The sequence below is a fragment of the Thermothelomyces heterothallicus genome (genome assembly GCF_042370625.1).
Source record: "Thermothelomyces heterothallicus CBS 202.75 unplaced genomic scaffold P884_scaffold_15, whole genome shotgun sequence".
NCBI lineage: Eukaryota > Fungi > Ascomycota > Sordariomycetes > Sordariales > Chaetomiaceae > Thermothelomyces > Thermothelomyces heterothallicus.
In genome coordinates this window covers 294,843-308,650 of record NW_027192576.1, presented here as the reverse complement: position 1 = coordinate 308,650, position 13,808 = coordinate 294,843, and positions in this window count along the sequence as shown.

Here is a 13,808-nt window from a genome sequence, read left to right as displayed (position 1 = left end):
TACCTCCTCTATAGCTATAATATAAGTCCTATCTAGTTTACTAACCTCCTAGACGCTCCTACTTCGACCCTGCGGGAGAGGGCTATTAACTTCCTATACTACCTAAAAGAAGGCGTAGAGTAGACCTAGGCTACTATCGTATATATATAATAGCACTAATAAGAAAACACTAATCGATCTCGACGTCTGGCTAAAAGGTTTAAGGTAGGGGATAAAGTATAGCTATCCCTATATAATATTAAAACTAACCGCCTAAGTTAGAAACTTAACTAGGTTAACGCTAAATATAGGGTAGTAGCGGTACCGACACCACTAACTATTACTTTAGATATTCTCTAGGGCCTATACTCTACCTTCTACGTTAACCTAGTTAAGCGTACCATGTCTAACCTACTCCCGTTATAACGTATATTAGATACCTACCCTAGCCTAGTATTAGAACTTTCGTAGGATAGACTACTATAAGAAGAATATAAGGTAGAAGCGATCCTTATAGCTAGGAACGTAAGGGGGAGAGGGAACCGCCGTAATATACTAGTAAAGTAGAAGGGATATAATACCCTAACTTAGGAACCATTAGAAAACTTAGAGAATACTAAAGCGCTCGACGCTTTTAAATAGGAATAGGGGGATATCTACCTAAACGATAGGCTGGTTACAAGGAAAAAATGTAGAGGAATATATAAGCAAACGATCTAAAATTTTTATATATATAGGCAAACCTAAGGCAGATAGGCGGCGGCTATATTATAGGTACGCCGACCGAACTAATTACAAGATAAATATATATAATAATAATATACTATATACTTATTCCTTATCCTCTTCTAAGTACTTATCCTCCTCCTCCCCCTCTATAATGTCTTTAGGAGCTATAAGGGTAGGCTCCTTATAGTTATAGACCGGGTATGGTACGCGCTCGGCCGGGGAGCTAAAGCGTTAGGCATAGGTACGGTTAAAGTCGATAGGGATAGGTATAGGGTATGTAGTAGTAACATAGTAGGCCTAGGATATAGGTAAAGGTATACCTAAGATATAGGTAACAAAGGTAGCGTTAGTATCGACTAAAGTTAATATATTTTTATTTATATACTATATTTAGTATAGTATATTATTATTTTATACGATAGTATAATGTATAAGTTACCTAGTAGCTTATAGGGCAGGGGTAGGGTTAGAGGTAATAGGGAGGGTATTACTATAGTAAGAGGGGGTATAAGGGAGGGTAACTAGGGTATAGTTATTACTATAGCAATAAGAGGGGGCGGCCTGGGTAGGGGAGAAGGCGAGCCGGGTAGGGGAGCGATTAGCCTATATAGCCTCTATAATTATAGTAAAAGAACATACTAGGGCAGAGAATATAGGTATAAGAATTACCTTATACATACTACAGTTTATAATCTTTGGCTAGGGGGGAGTCTCTAAGGCTATACCCTTATTATAATAGTATATAATCTTATAGATACCTATACGTAAATATAGATTATTTGCCTATAATTATAGGTCCTAAACGTAAAGATTATAGGTAGAATAGTACATTATATAGAATATACTATAACTAGGGATATATATAATATTATTACCGCTTAGAATACGGCAAATATAATTAAGATAATACTATATCTTCTTAGGTAGGAGTTCAAACTCCTTATTAGAAGAGTCGCCCTTAATAGCAAACCTATTAAGGGAAATGTTCTAGTTCTTATACTAAAATTTAGGCAGTTAGTAGGGACCTAGTATATATATATAATAGCTATAGTTAGGAAAATAAAAGGAAAAACTTATACTATAATCTTTATTCTTATTATTACTAGGATAGTAGCTACTATTACTATTACTAAGCAAGCTAATAGTAATAGATATTCTAAATAAAAAAAAGTTTAAGGTATAATATAGGTATAGGTAGTAGGATAGTATGTAGTTAAGTATAGATAGGGAGGGATTTATAGGTTATAAAAAGAGAAAAAGTAGGAGTCGGAGGGAAGGAGAGGAGGAATTTATATACATTCAGGGAATAGGGCTAGGGGAGCATATATAGGACCCGAACAAAGACTAGGCCCTACTTCGAACTCGAACAAAGGCTAGGACCTATATAGTATCAAAACAAAGACTAGGACCTATATAGGACCTAAATAAAGCCAGACTATACGTATAGACCACCGGTATATATAGGACCTGTTACCATAGTGATACGAGGCAGACCTACCTAAGCATCCGACTAGAAAAAGAGGGGGGGTATATTACAGGCCCAGGCTCTACCCGGGCTAATCGATAACAGGCTATACCTGGTTTTGGACCGGACCTATATATGTTTGTAGGGTATTTATAGGGTACATGCTTAGTACCTAGTTAGGCTCTAACCTAACGCCTAACTAGACCCTAACCGGAGTATATATATACCCCCTATATTAGGAAAGGGAACCCCTTCTGGTACCTATACTTACTTTCTCCTCTTTCTTCCCTTAAGGTAGTTAAATAAAATATTATACGCTTATCTATAGTTGCTATAAGGCTAGTATATTATAGACTCCCTTTTAGCTAATAGTAAAATAGAAGTACTTATCCTTTAGGAGGTTATTAGGTAATAGAATGAAATATATCTTAAGTAGCTAGGTAGAGTATATAGGTATAATAGTATATTAAATAGTAGTAACTTTCTAAGAGATAGGCTTAAGGTTCTTTTTTATAATATCTCTATAGACCTTTATATTAGCTAGTGATCTAAAGGTATAGATACCCTTAATAAAGTCGATCTTAATACTATAGGTAGTTATAAAGTTAGTACCTAGTAGTATCTTTAGAGGAAGTTTATTAATAATATTAGCTATAATATAGATATATCTATTAATTAGTATATTCCTAGCCTCTCCTAGGATATAGAAGTTAAACTCGACCTACTCGCTAATTATAGTCCTTAAATTAACTCCTTTAAGAGTATAAGACTTGCCCTTGATCTATCAGGGGTTCTTCGCCTATTAGGAAATCTATATCCGATTAACTAGGTTAGTTAAACTACCTATATCGAAACAAATATCTATAGTTTGGTCTCCTAGGTTAGCTCGGACCAGAATATAGAGGTAGGACGTCTTTCTTATCTAGTAGAAGGGTATTTCTATATTTAGATTTGCTTCTATAACTTAGCTAGGTTTGAAAGAAAGTAGGGTAGTTTCCTATAGTGCTTCTATAGATAGTTTTGGCGGCGTGATAGTACCTAATAACGTAATTACGCCTTCCGTGAATTCTTATTCTGCTTAGGGAAGCTCTTCCGTTAGTAGTTTAGGTAGGTATAGCTTCCTTTTATAGTCTTACTACAAGTAATAGTATAGCTTTCCTTAACTTATAAAGGCTTAGCTATAAAGATTATACCTATTATTATCTTTCTAGTAGTAGTCTTCTATAATAGTAGTAAGGAAGTATACCTCTCCTTTATTAATATCTCCTTTGGTTTCCGACTTATAGTCGCTAATTAGAAGGTAACTAATAGCCTTAAGTTCTTTATATTTAGCTTTAGCCTTTTTATCCTCTCCTAATACTATTACTATATTATAGTAATAATATATACTATCTTTGTTAATATACTTCTAGCTATAGTAGTAGAACTATTAGAAGTAGGGATTCTATTTGCTATATCTACCCTTTTCCTAGGCTCTAGTGCCTTATAGGTAGCTATTTCTAACTTAGTCGTTATACTCCTTTAGTTAAGACTCCTAGTTATAGCTTTAGAATCGCTCTCCTTATAGAGAATATTTATATTTCTATTCCTCTCTTTACCTATAATAGTTAGTCTAGTATTACTAGCCTTAGCTACTCTTTTAAGGGTCTATATATAACTAATTAACTTATTCCTTATTAGTATTATTATTATTACTACTATTAGTCCTATCTAAGGTATTATTAATATTAAATATAGTTACCTTCCTTAACCTCTTTTTAGCTCTAAGTTCCTCTAAAAGGGCTTCCTATTTTTCAGAGGTATAGAGGAGGTACTAGTTAATAGTATCTATCTTATATAGCTTAGGGCAAAGCTTATAGAGTAAGGGAGTCATTACTAACTAGAGTCTAATTAGAAGCTAATGGTTTATCTTATCTCCCTAGACTTAAATATAGTAGAAGAGGTCTATTATAAATTTATAGATAGATTTACCTAAAGCTAGGTTGTCTTTGGTATAGCTATTCTAAACTAGCTATTAACCTACTTAATTAAACTAGATACTAAATCATTTCTTAATCCTTTAAAGCTATATCTCTATACTTAGGTATAGGGTTTCCTTCTTAGTTAGTAATAGTTATTACTTATACTATTATAAGGCTAACTTATAGAATAATACCTATAGGTCATTTTATAGGAGAAGCTCCTTAGAGACGTTTCCTCTAACTATATTATAGATATATTCGATCTAGAGATTAGTATTAATATAATAATAGATCTTTTTATAATAGAAGATTAGCTAGCTATTAGTAATCTTTCGATTAGTATCTAGCTAAAGTAGACTTATATCTATAATCTTCTAAGCTTAATCTATTATAGGTTATAGCATTATATATACTAGCTATAGCTAAGGGGAACTAATAAAACAAGGACCCTATACCTATCAGGAGGGGGCTTCTCTTACATCTTTGCGAATACCCTACCAAAACATACAAAACTACCATCGCTAGAAAGCTCTCGAAAAACGCTATCCAACGGCACCACTCTCAACTACACACAAGCCGTTACAGGTATACAACAGGCATCGTAGGCATAGGAACCGGACCCGACCGCAATCTAACCGTACCTCGCACGGCTGTCAAATTTTCACTATATAGACTACCTAGCACCCCTAAACGCAATGTCAATTTAAAGCCTACCACTAAGCCACTAAGTAGGGAGGTATATAGCTTCGAGCTAATCAAAGGGGGGCCTACTATAGGCCTGCCCTACCCTAGATATCAAGGAACTAAGGGGTCTTATTACGTAACTAGTCGACCTTATACCAAGCCCTAAATAGGGCAAGGTATAGGACCTCGCTAATAGGCTCTTATAGGGCCTTACGACCACTATTATAGGCCTGGTTCCAAACCTATAGGAACTCGTAGCCGAGGAAGTTAAAAAGGGGCTTAAAGAAGCCCTTAAGGCTACCCCCTACCCTACCTAGGCATAGGTAGCTATAGGGCCGTAATAGGGGGTAATAGGCCCCTAAGGAGGCCTACTATTAGCTAAGGCGGTATTACTATAGGCCTCGTAGGAGGTTACGATATAGAACGCGAGCCTATAGGAAGACCTTAAAGCCCGAACCCTGGCCGAGATAGTCTAAGCAGTTAACGGAGCCTCTAGCCGCTAGGGAGCCGTCGCGGCTAGGAAGCTCCTAAGTAGGGATATAGTAGTAGTCTTTAAGGATAAGGCTACTAAGGATTGGTATTTAGCTAACAAGCGATAGGTGGCTATAGCCTTTAGAGAGGAGGCTAGGGAGGTCGGTAGGGCCTATATAGTCCTAGCCAAAGGAGTCCGGAAGGAGGAGCTATAGGGGGTTAGCAAATAAGACTTTAAGGGGGCTATAGGCCTGTACTTGATCGAAATGGTCAAGTTCCGGCTACTAAAGAGCCTGTAAAGGAAGTAAGCTATAGTACTCCTAGGCTTATAGGACCTCGAAGAGGCCTAGAAGGCCTATAACGAGGGCGTAGTCTAGGATACCTAGGTATTAGACTACAAACCCTACTAGGATGCTCTAGAGCTAAGGTAATACTATAGGTATTAGAGCTTCAGCTATACCTAGTGGTACTACTAGTAGCTAGCCTATTATAGCCATTATAGTATAAAGGCCTATAAGGAGGGAGGGAAGACTAAGGAGGCCTAGTACCCTACCTACTCTAGCTAACTCCCTTATAGGTATATAGCCTATAGGGGCCTTTATACTACCTAGTATAGGGGCTGCCTAAAGAAAGCCGAAGCCTAGGAGAGGGCTAGGGAGGCCTACTAATATAGACCCTAGACCTTCTAACCATTAGAACAACTATATTAGAAGGTAGCTATTAAGTTTAGTAGCTAGCCGGAAGGCAATGACTACTACTAAACTAAGGCTAAATGCCCCTATAGGAGGCCTACCCTAGCCTAATAGGCGGCTAGAAGTACCTTATTTAACGCCTAATAGACCTATATCTCCTCTTTATAGCCTAGAGCCCCCTCCCTCTTATAACCAGCCGAAGGGATAATGGCTAAAGAGCCTACTATTACTATACCTTTATCCTCTACTCTAGCTACCTCGAATATAAGTTAAGATCCTTTAGTAGAATATCTAAGGTAATAAATAGGCCTTCTAGGTCCTACTAGAGGAGGCTAAATATAACCTACTAGCTATCTAGGAACTATAGATCAACCGGTTTATAGGGTTAATATACTACCCCTAGGCTTTGAAATACTACCTAGTCTATAAACCTAAGGGCAAGGCGGCTATTCTAGTGGTTAAACAGTTTCTGGTTAGCTAGTAGGACTATTTGGCAGAGGAGAACTAGTATAGGGTAACCTTTCCGACCCTAGGTAAGAGGGGGTTCGAACTCTAGTTAGTCTATAATAGCAAGGGCAAACAGGCCCTCTTATAGGACCTACTAGCCCTACCTTAGCTAACCTACCCCCTAGTTCTTATAGGTAACTTTAACCTCTACTACCTAGTCTAGGACCTATTTGATAGGCTTAGCCTAGGGGCTAGGGACCTCCTTAACCTTGTAAACTAGTAGGATCTCGACCTATATATACTATATAACTAGGTTACTAGGGCCCTCTAAGGGGACTAATATAACCGGCCTTCTATAATAGACCTATTCTAGGCCTCGGCCAGGCTAGAAGCGACCTATAGGGATATTATAGAACATAGGAAGTCTGACTACTACCTATAGGCCCTAAACGTCTCCCTCTAGGGGACTAACAGGCCTATACTAGCTAGTAAAGGGTAGGACTAGAAGAGCCTAGACGAGGAGGTCGTATAGGCCAAGGTAGCCTACCTCCTACTCTGGCTCGGTAGGTAGGTATCGGCCCCGGCCAGGCCCGTCTTCTAGGGCCTAGAGGAGCTTCTACAGGCCTTTAACAGGCTTATAGAGGCCCTTAAGGAGATAGCTATAGTCTCGGCTCTAGTAAAGAAGGCTAGTATAGGTAGTAAACAAGCTTGATGGTAGACAAAGGAGGTTTAGGAGGCCTGGAAGAAGGCTAAGGAGGTAGAGAGGGCCTATAGGGGTACTCTAAACCCCTATATATAGGAGGTACTCCGGCAGGCCCTATAGGACTAGACTAAGACCATTATAGCTATAAAGACCAAGAGCTAGAGAGCCACGCTATAGGAGGTAACTAACTAGCTAGACCTACTATAGAGGCTAGAGTGGTAGGTAAGGCTATAAAGCTACCTACTAGTCGACCCTCTAAAGCTCCTAGCCTTCGAAGGAGGGCTTATAACCTACTAATAGAAGGTAAGAGCTCTAGCCGACAAGTTCTTTCTAAACCTAGAAGTAGACCTATCAGATATTAATAACCTAGATCTAAACGACTACTAGGAGCCGAAGTTCGAAATAAGCTAGGAGGTTACGGTAGGCGATATTAGGGTAGTACTAGCTAAAGCAGCCCCGTAGAAGGCCCTAGGGGAGGACCTCCTCCCTATAGGCCTACTAAAGGCCTATAGGTAGCTACTCTACTAGATACTAGCTATACTAGCCTTAGAGAGCTTATAGCTTGGCTATTTCCTAGCCTAGTTTAAAAGGGCTAAGATAATAGTCCTCTATAAGCCTAGTAAACCCCTATAGGCCTACTTTACCCTAGGTAGCTATAGGCCTATAGCACTCCTACTAATAGTAGGTAAGGTGCTAGAGGCTATAGTTGCCTAGAAGGTAATAGCCGTTATAGAGGCCTATAGGCTTCTCCTGGCTAAGTAGATAGGTAACTAGGAATATAGGTCTACCGAACTAGCTATTCGGCTTATTATAGCCTAGGTTTAGGAGGCTTAGAAGTATAAGGTAGCTACCTCCCTCCTATAGCTTAATATCTTAGGGGCTTTTGATACTATTAACTATACCTAGTTACTAACCACTTTATAGAGCTAGGGCTTCCTAAAGTAGTTAATGGTCTAGGTTAGGGAGTAGCTATAAGATAGGGTAGCTATCCTTTACTTCGATAGCTAAGAAATAAAGGATATAGTAATAAGGCCTAGGGTCCCCTAGGGGTTACCCCTCTCCCCTATACTATTTATCCTCTATATAGCCTCCCTCTACTAGGCTATTTGCTAGGCTAGCCCTATAGTTAGTTTAATAGGCTTTGCCGATAATGCTAACCTTCTAGCCTTTAGGAGGGCCGAGGAGGCCTATAATGATTAGCTATAGAGGGCTTAGAAGGCCTACCTATAGTAGGTAAGGACCTAAGGTATAGCCTTTGCCCTAGAAAAGTACGAACTTATCTACTTTAATAGGGGCCGGAAACAGTAGTCATGACCGCTAGAGCTCCTATAGCCTAGAGGGGGTACTACTACTATAGCCCCTTTGAAGTCGGCCAGATTCCTAGGGGTCTAGCTAGACTAGAGGCTATAGTAAGGCCCCTACTATATAAAGGTAGCTAAGAAGCTAGAAACCTAGGAGTTTACCCTAACTAGGCTTGCTATAAAGACCTAGGGCCCCGGCCTTCTATAGGCCTATAAGGTCTATACTAAGTATATCTATAGCACTCTAACTTATAGGGCCTTGAACTTCTATAAGCCTACTAAGCTAGGGGGTAAGCTAGAAAGCCCTGCTAAGGAACTATTAAAGGCCTAATATAGGGCCTTTTAAGTAGTTACTAGGGCCTATAAGGCTACCCCTATCTAGTGCCTTGAAATAGAAGCCTAGGTACTACCCCTTGACCTCTACCTTAATAAGAGGCTAGCCAACTTCGAAGCTAAACTTGACTAGCTACTCCTATAGACTAGAATAGGCCTAGGGGCCCCCCGGGTCCCTATAAGGGCTCTTATCCGATAGGCCTATAACAGGCTAAACTAGAGGTTCTAGAGGAGAAGGGCTAGGGCAAGGGGCTAGGAGCTAAGGCCTATAGCCCTAGAGGTAATAAGGTCAACAGTCTGGTAATAGGTTTAGGAGGGCTATAGAGGGGGTAAACCCCCTCTATAGACCTTATAGAGAAGGCTATAGGCTATAGAACTAGCCGTAGTAGCTAGCTAGGGCAATTACTAGAGGGCCGACTAAGCTAGTAGGAGGATATAGCGTATGTCAGACAAGGACCCCCCGTGCCTAGTTTTTATAGGGGAAGGCCTATAGAGGCACTAGGGCCTAACAAAGGCCTAGAGCTCCCTACTAGTATAGGCCTATACAGGGGCTATTAGCCTCTATAACTTCCTATTTAGGGTTTAAGTCCTAGGAGTTAGCACCCCTTATTATACCTATATATGACGAACCCGGCTCAGACTTCTTCTGAAAGGGTTCAGACGAAGGTGAGTGGTGTGGGACAAAGGTGCAAGTCGTCTAAGGGATTCGGTGAAGCCAAAGGGTTCACAACAACACTAGAGTTGTCTCGCACAGTAGTCAACGATGCTTGGTATAAGTACTGTGGTTATGATTGCTATCACTGGTGAACTCCCAGAGTCTACCATAACGAGTGACTGTCTACATGTTTATATAACCCTGGTGATCACTCCTGATCGCGGTGATCGTGAGTGAGCGTATAGTGGTGATCACCCTGATCACTGGTGAACGCAGTAATTACAATGCTTCCTATGTTATGATTGGTCCTTCTATTCCCTCGGTTGATTGGCCTGTCTATGCTAGTGGCCTAGGCGGCATCTATATATATATTTCCGTGACACGATGCCCTCTCCCCGAGGCTTTCGACCTGAAAGCCCTCTTTAGGCCGTTTCAAATAGCGCCAATATCCCTTGCGATCCTTATACGTATTTTTTTTTCTCCTTAGCCCCTTGTTATCCTTTGTACTATTAATTATGCCGTCTAACGCGCGTAGATCCCAAGCGTCTATTCGTTATAAGCGTCTAGCTTAGTTTATTTCCGATCACGGGTTTGTAGTGATGGCGTGTTCCCATTGCGCAGAGTATAACCGAGTGTGCAAAATGATTGAAAAATCTCGTCGCTACGAGGCTTACGTGCGTCGGGGTCGTGCTTACGATGGTTCCGGCGTTCTAGTTTCTTCCTATAGGTTCCCGTTCCCTTGCGAGGGTACATCGCTAATCGCGATGTAGTGGATCGTATCATACGCAAGTAACGTCGTTTGAAGGCTGAAGAGAAAGAGGCCGAAGCCTTGCTACGAGAATACCAACGCAAAGCTTCTGAGGCGTTAGCCTGTCTGACTCGGGTTCGTGAATAACGAGAGTTTCTGGTAGAGAAGGGGGCAGACATGGTTGCGCGGGGTTTATCGAATCTAGACAAATTAGAGGCAGTAGAATAGCAGGAATCGGGGGCTATTCTAGACGTGCAACTTAATGGTGGCGTCGACGTTATTGACTAGGGCGCTGTTTTCAGTTCTGTTCTAGGTTTGCCTTTGGCCGATCCGGGTTCTGCCGATAGAACTGTTCGAGTTTCTTAGGGTAGTTCAAGTTCTTGACTGGTTCCTATGAGTTATCTTCTGGTCCGAAATTAAGCCATTTGACCAGATACTATAGTTCCCTGTTAATGATACGTGAATCTAGAATTTCTTTGACGTCCTATTCTTCCTCCTCGTCTTCTGCTTCGATGTATATAGCAACCTTGGCGTTTTTTGATACTGGTTCGAGAAGTGAAATGTGAAAAACATCCGTCTGTAATCGTATAGATGACGGTAACGATAGTCGGTAGTTAGATGTCGAAATTCGTTCTTTGATAACGAAGGGTCCGACCTTCTTAAAGTCTAGCTTTATACTTGGTCGTTTGGTTCGTAGGTTTCGTATAATCAAGTAGACTTTGTCTCCTCTCTCTAGGCGAGGTCCCTTGAGCCTGTGTTTGTCGTAGTAGTTCTTCATTCTGGTTCTGACAAACTCGAGTTCCTTTTTGAGTTTCTTGTATAGTGCGTACATCTGCTCTACTTTAACTACTGCTCTTGGCACTATGACCTCTGGTCCTTGCCTTAGGTCTGCTTCGTATCTGTAGTTCGTAAAGAACGGTGTGACTTTGGTCGTTTCCGTTGGCGTCGTATTGTAAGCGAGTTATACTATCGGCAATAGTATGACCTAGTTATCCTGCTGGTAGTTAACGTAGGAACGGAGGTATTGCTTGACAACTTGGTTTAGTCGTTCCGTTTGTCCGTTAGTCTGCGGGTGATATACCATTAACAGTTTACTATTAACGCCTAATCGTTATATTAACGCTTGCCAAAACTTTGATACGAACTTGGTATCTCTGTCGGTGATCTATTCTTGCGGCTAAGCGTATACTGATATAACTTGCCAATAGATTACATCTGCCAGCTATTTAGCTGTCTAGGACTCCTTGTAGGGAAAGAAGTATACCTATTTAGTTAGGCGATCTACTATAGTGAGAATACTGTCGTAGATTACTCCTGTGGCTATATCCTTAGATTCTGGCAGTTTTGTAATAAAGTCTATCGTAACTGAACTCTATGGTTTGTTAGCTGTTGGCAGTGGCTAAAGTAGCCTGTACGGCTTGTATCGTGCTATCTTGCTTCGATTGTAGATATCATAGCTCCGTATGACTTCCTTGACTCGTACCGTTAATTATAGAAAGTCGTAATGTTTCTTGACTTATACGACAGTCTTTGTAACTCCTTTATATCCTCCGAGTTTCGACTCGTGGAGTTCTCGAATCATTCGTAGCTGTTAGTCTTTATTGTAGATATACGCTTTGCCTTGGTATTAGAGTTTCCTATCTTTTTCTTCCACTCCATTAGGTACCACTGGTCTGGGTGCTGCTTGATACTGTGCCTCGTCGATCCTTTCTTCTCGAAGGATTGCGTAGCATTCTAGGAACGAGTCGAGTGGATCATCTTCCATGGGTGTCTGCGTTTTGTGATACAGCGTTCCGTCTTTTCGTTCCTTGAATAACGGTGGTGTTGTTTCCGTTCGTCCTTCCGTGTAATCCGTTCGTCGACTTAAAGCGTCCGCTCGTACGTTTTCTTTGCCTTTCTTATAGCGGATCTCGAAGTTGAATTCCGCGAGGAATTCTGCCTATTGTATTTGTCGTCTGTTAAGCTCCTTTGTCGTCATGAAGTACCGCAGATTCTTATGATCCGTGTACACTTGTACTGGTTTGACCGTGCCACTGAGATATGGTCGCTATTCCTTAAAAGCTTTGATAATCGCAAGTAGTTCCTTGTTATAGATTAGATAGTTAAGACGTAGTCCGTTGAGCTTCTTTAAAAAGAAGACTATAGGATATAGCTTCCCTTGCTCGTCTCGTTATCCTAACTGTCCTCCGATAGTATAGTCTGAAGCGTCTGTTTCCACCTTAAATGGTTTCTTAGGGTCTGGTAGTACCAGCACTAGATCCTTGGTAATGGCATCGCGAATCTACGTAAATGCTTGCTCGTGTCGCTCTTCCCATTGGAACTTAGCGTTCTTCTTGGTAAGCTCGTGTAATGGTCGTACGATTGCTCTAAAGTTCCTGATAAACATCCGGTAGAAGTTTGTAAACCCGATGAAACTTCGTACTTCCGTGACTGACGTCGGTCGTAGCCAATCTTTGATAGCTTTAACCTTTAAGGGTTCTATCCGAATTTGTCCTGGGGATATCTTATATCCTAAAAACACCGTCTTCCTAACGTAGAATTTGCTCTTTTCCTTGTTAACTAATAGCTTGTACGCATGTAATACGTCTAGCACTACTTTTATATACTTCTGGTGTTCGTCTATCGTCTTAGAGAAGATAAGTATATTGTCAAGATAATATACCGTAAATTTGTCAAGAAAGGGTCGGATAGCTTGATCAATTAGGGCTTAGAACGTTACCAGCGTGTTTATAAGTCTAAATGGCATGACGAGGTACTTGTAGTAGCTATAGGGTATCCTAAAGGCCGTTTTCCACTCGTCGCCTTCTTTGATCTGTATATAGTTATAGGCCGATGGCAAGTCAAGATACGTGAAATATTAGGCTCCTGCCAACTGATCTCGGAGCCGTAAGATCAGCGGTAATAGGTATCGATTCTTCATGGTCTGTTCGTTAAGTTGCCGATAGTCGATGTATAACCGTAGCTTTCCGTCTTTCTTGGGCACAAACAGGATTAGGTAGCCTGCTGGCGATATCAACAGGCGGATATATCCTCTTCGAAGGTTCTCCTCCAGATATCGCTTAAGTTCTTCGTTCTGCGTCTAGCTTGTGTAGTAAATCTTGAAGAACTTTAGTTATGCTCCTTCCTTGAGCTTGATCTTGTGATCCCATGGGCTGTGTTCCGGTAATCCTTCCAGATGCTTCGGTTCGAATGCTAGGTGTCCTTCGTACTCCCTTGGTACTTCCCCAGTCTTGTCTCGTTTCTCGGTTTTCTGATAGTATACGAATTTGGTCCCGTCTATGGCGATGCTGGTGATTTCTCCTGTCTTAACCCATTGCTCTAATTGCAGTGCTCTGCATTCGTTAACGGAGAGAACAGCTATCGGCGGTTTAGCTCGTTCCTCCTGTCGTAACGTCGGTGTCGTTATGCCGCTTCTTCTAGAGTCTATAGTAGTCTGTCTGCCACTGCCTGTCTCTTGCGATAGATCTGTAGGACATGCCTTCCCTTGAGCATCGTCTATTCGTGATCTTTGCGCGCTCCCTATCTTGCTAGTCGAATACGACTCTGTTTAGGGTTATAGGTGGCTACTATTCTTCTAGCTGATGTCCGGGTCGTAGTCTTCATGCCATGGTAGTCCTAGTATTATGTCCTTGTTATCGCC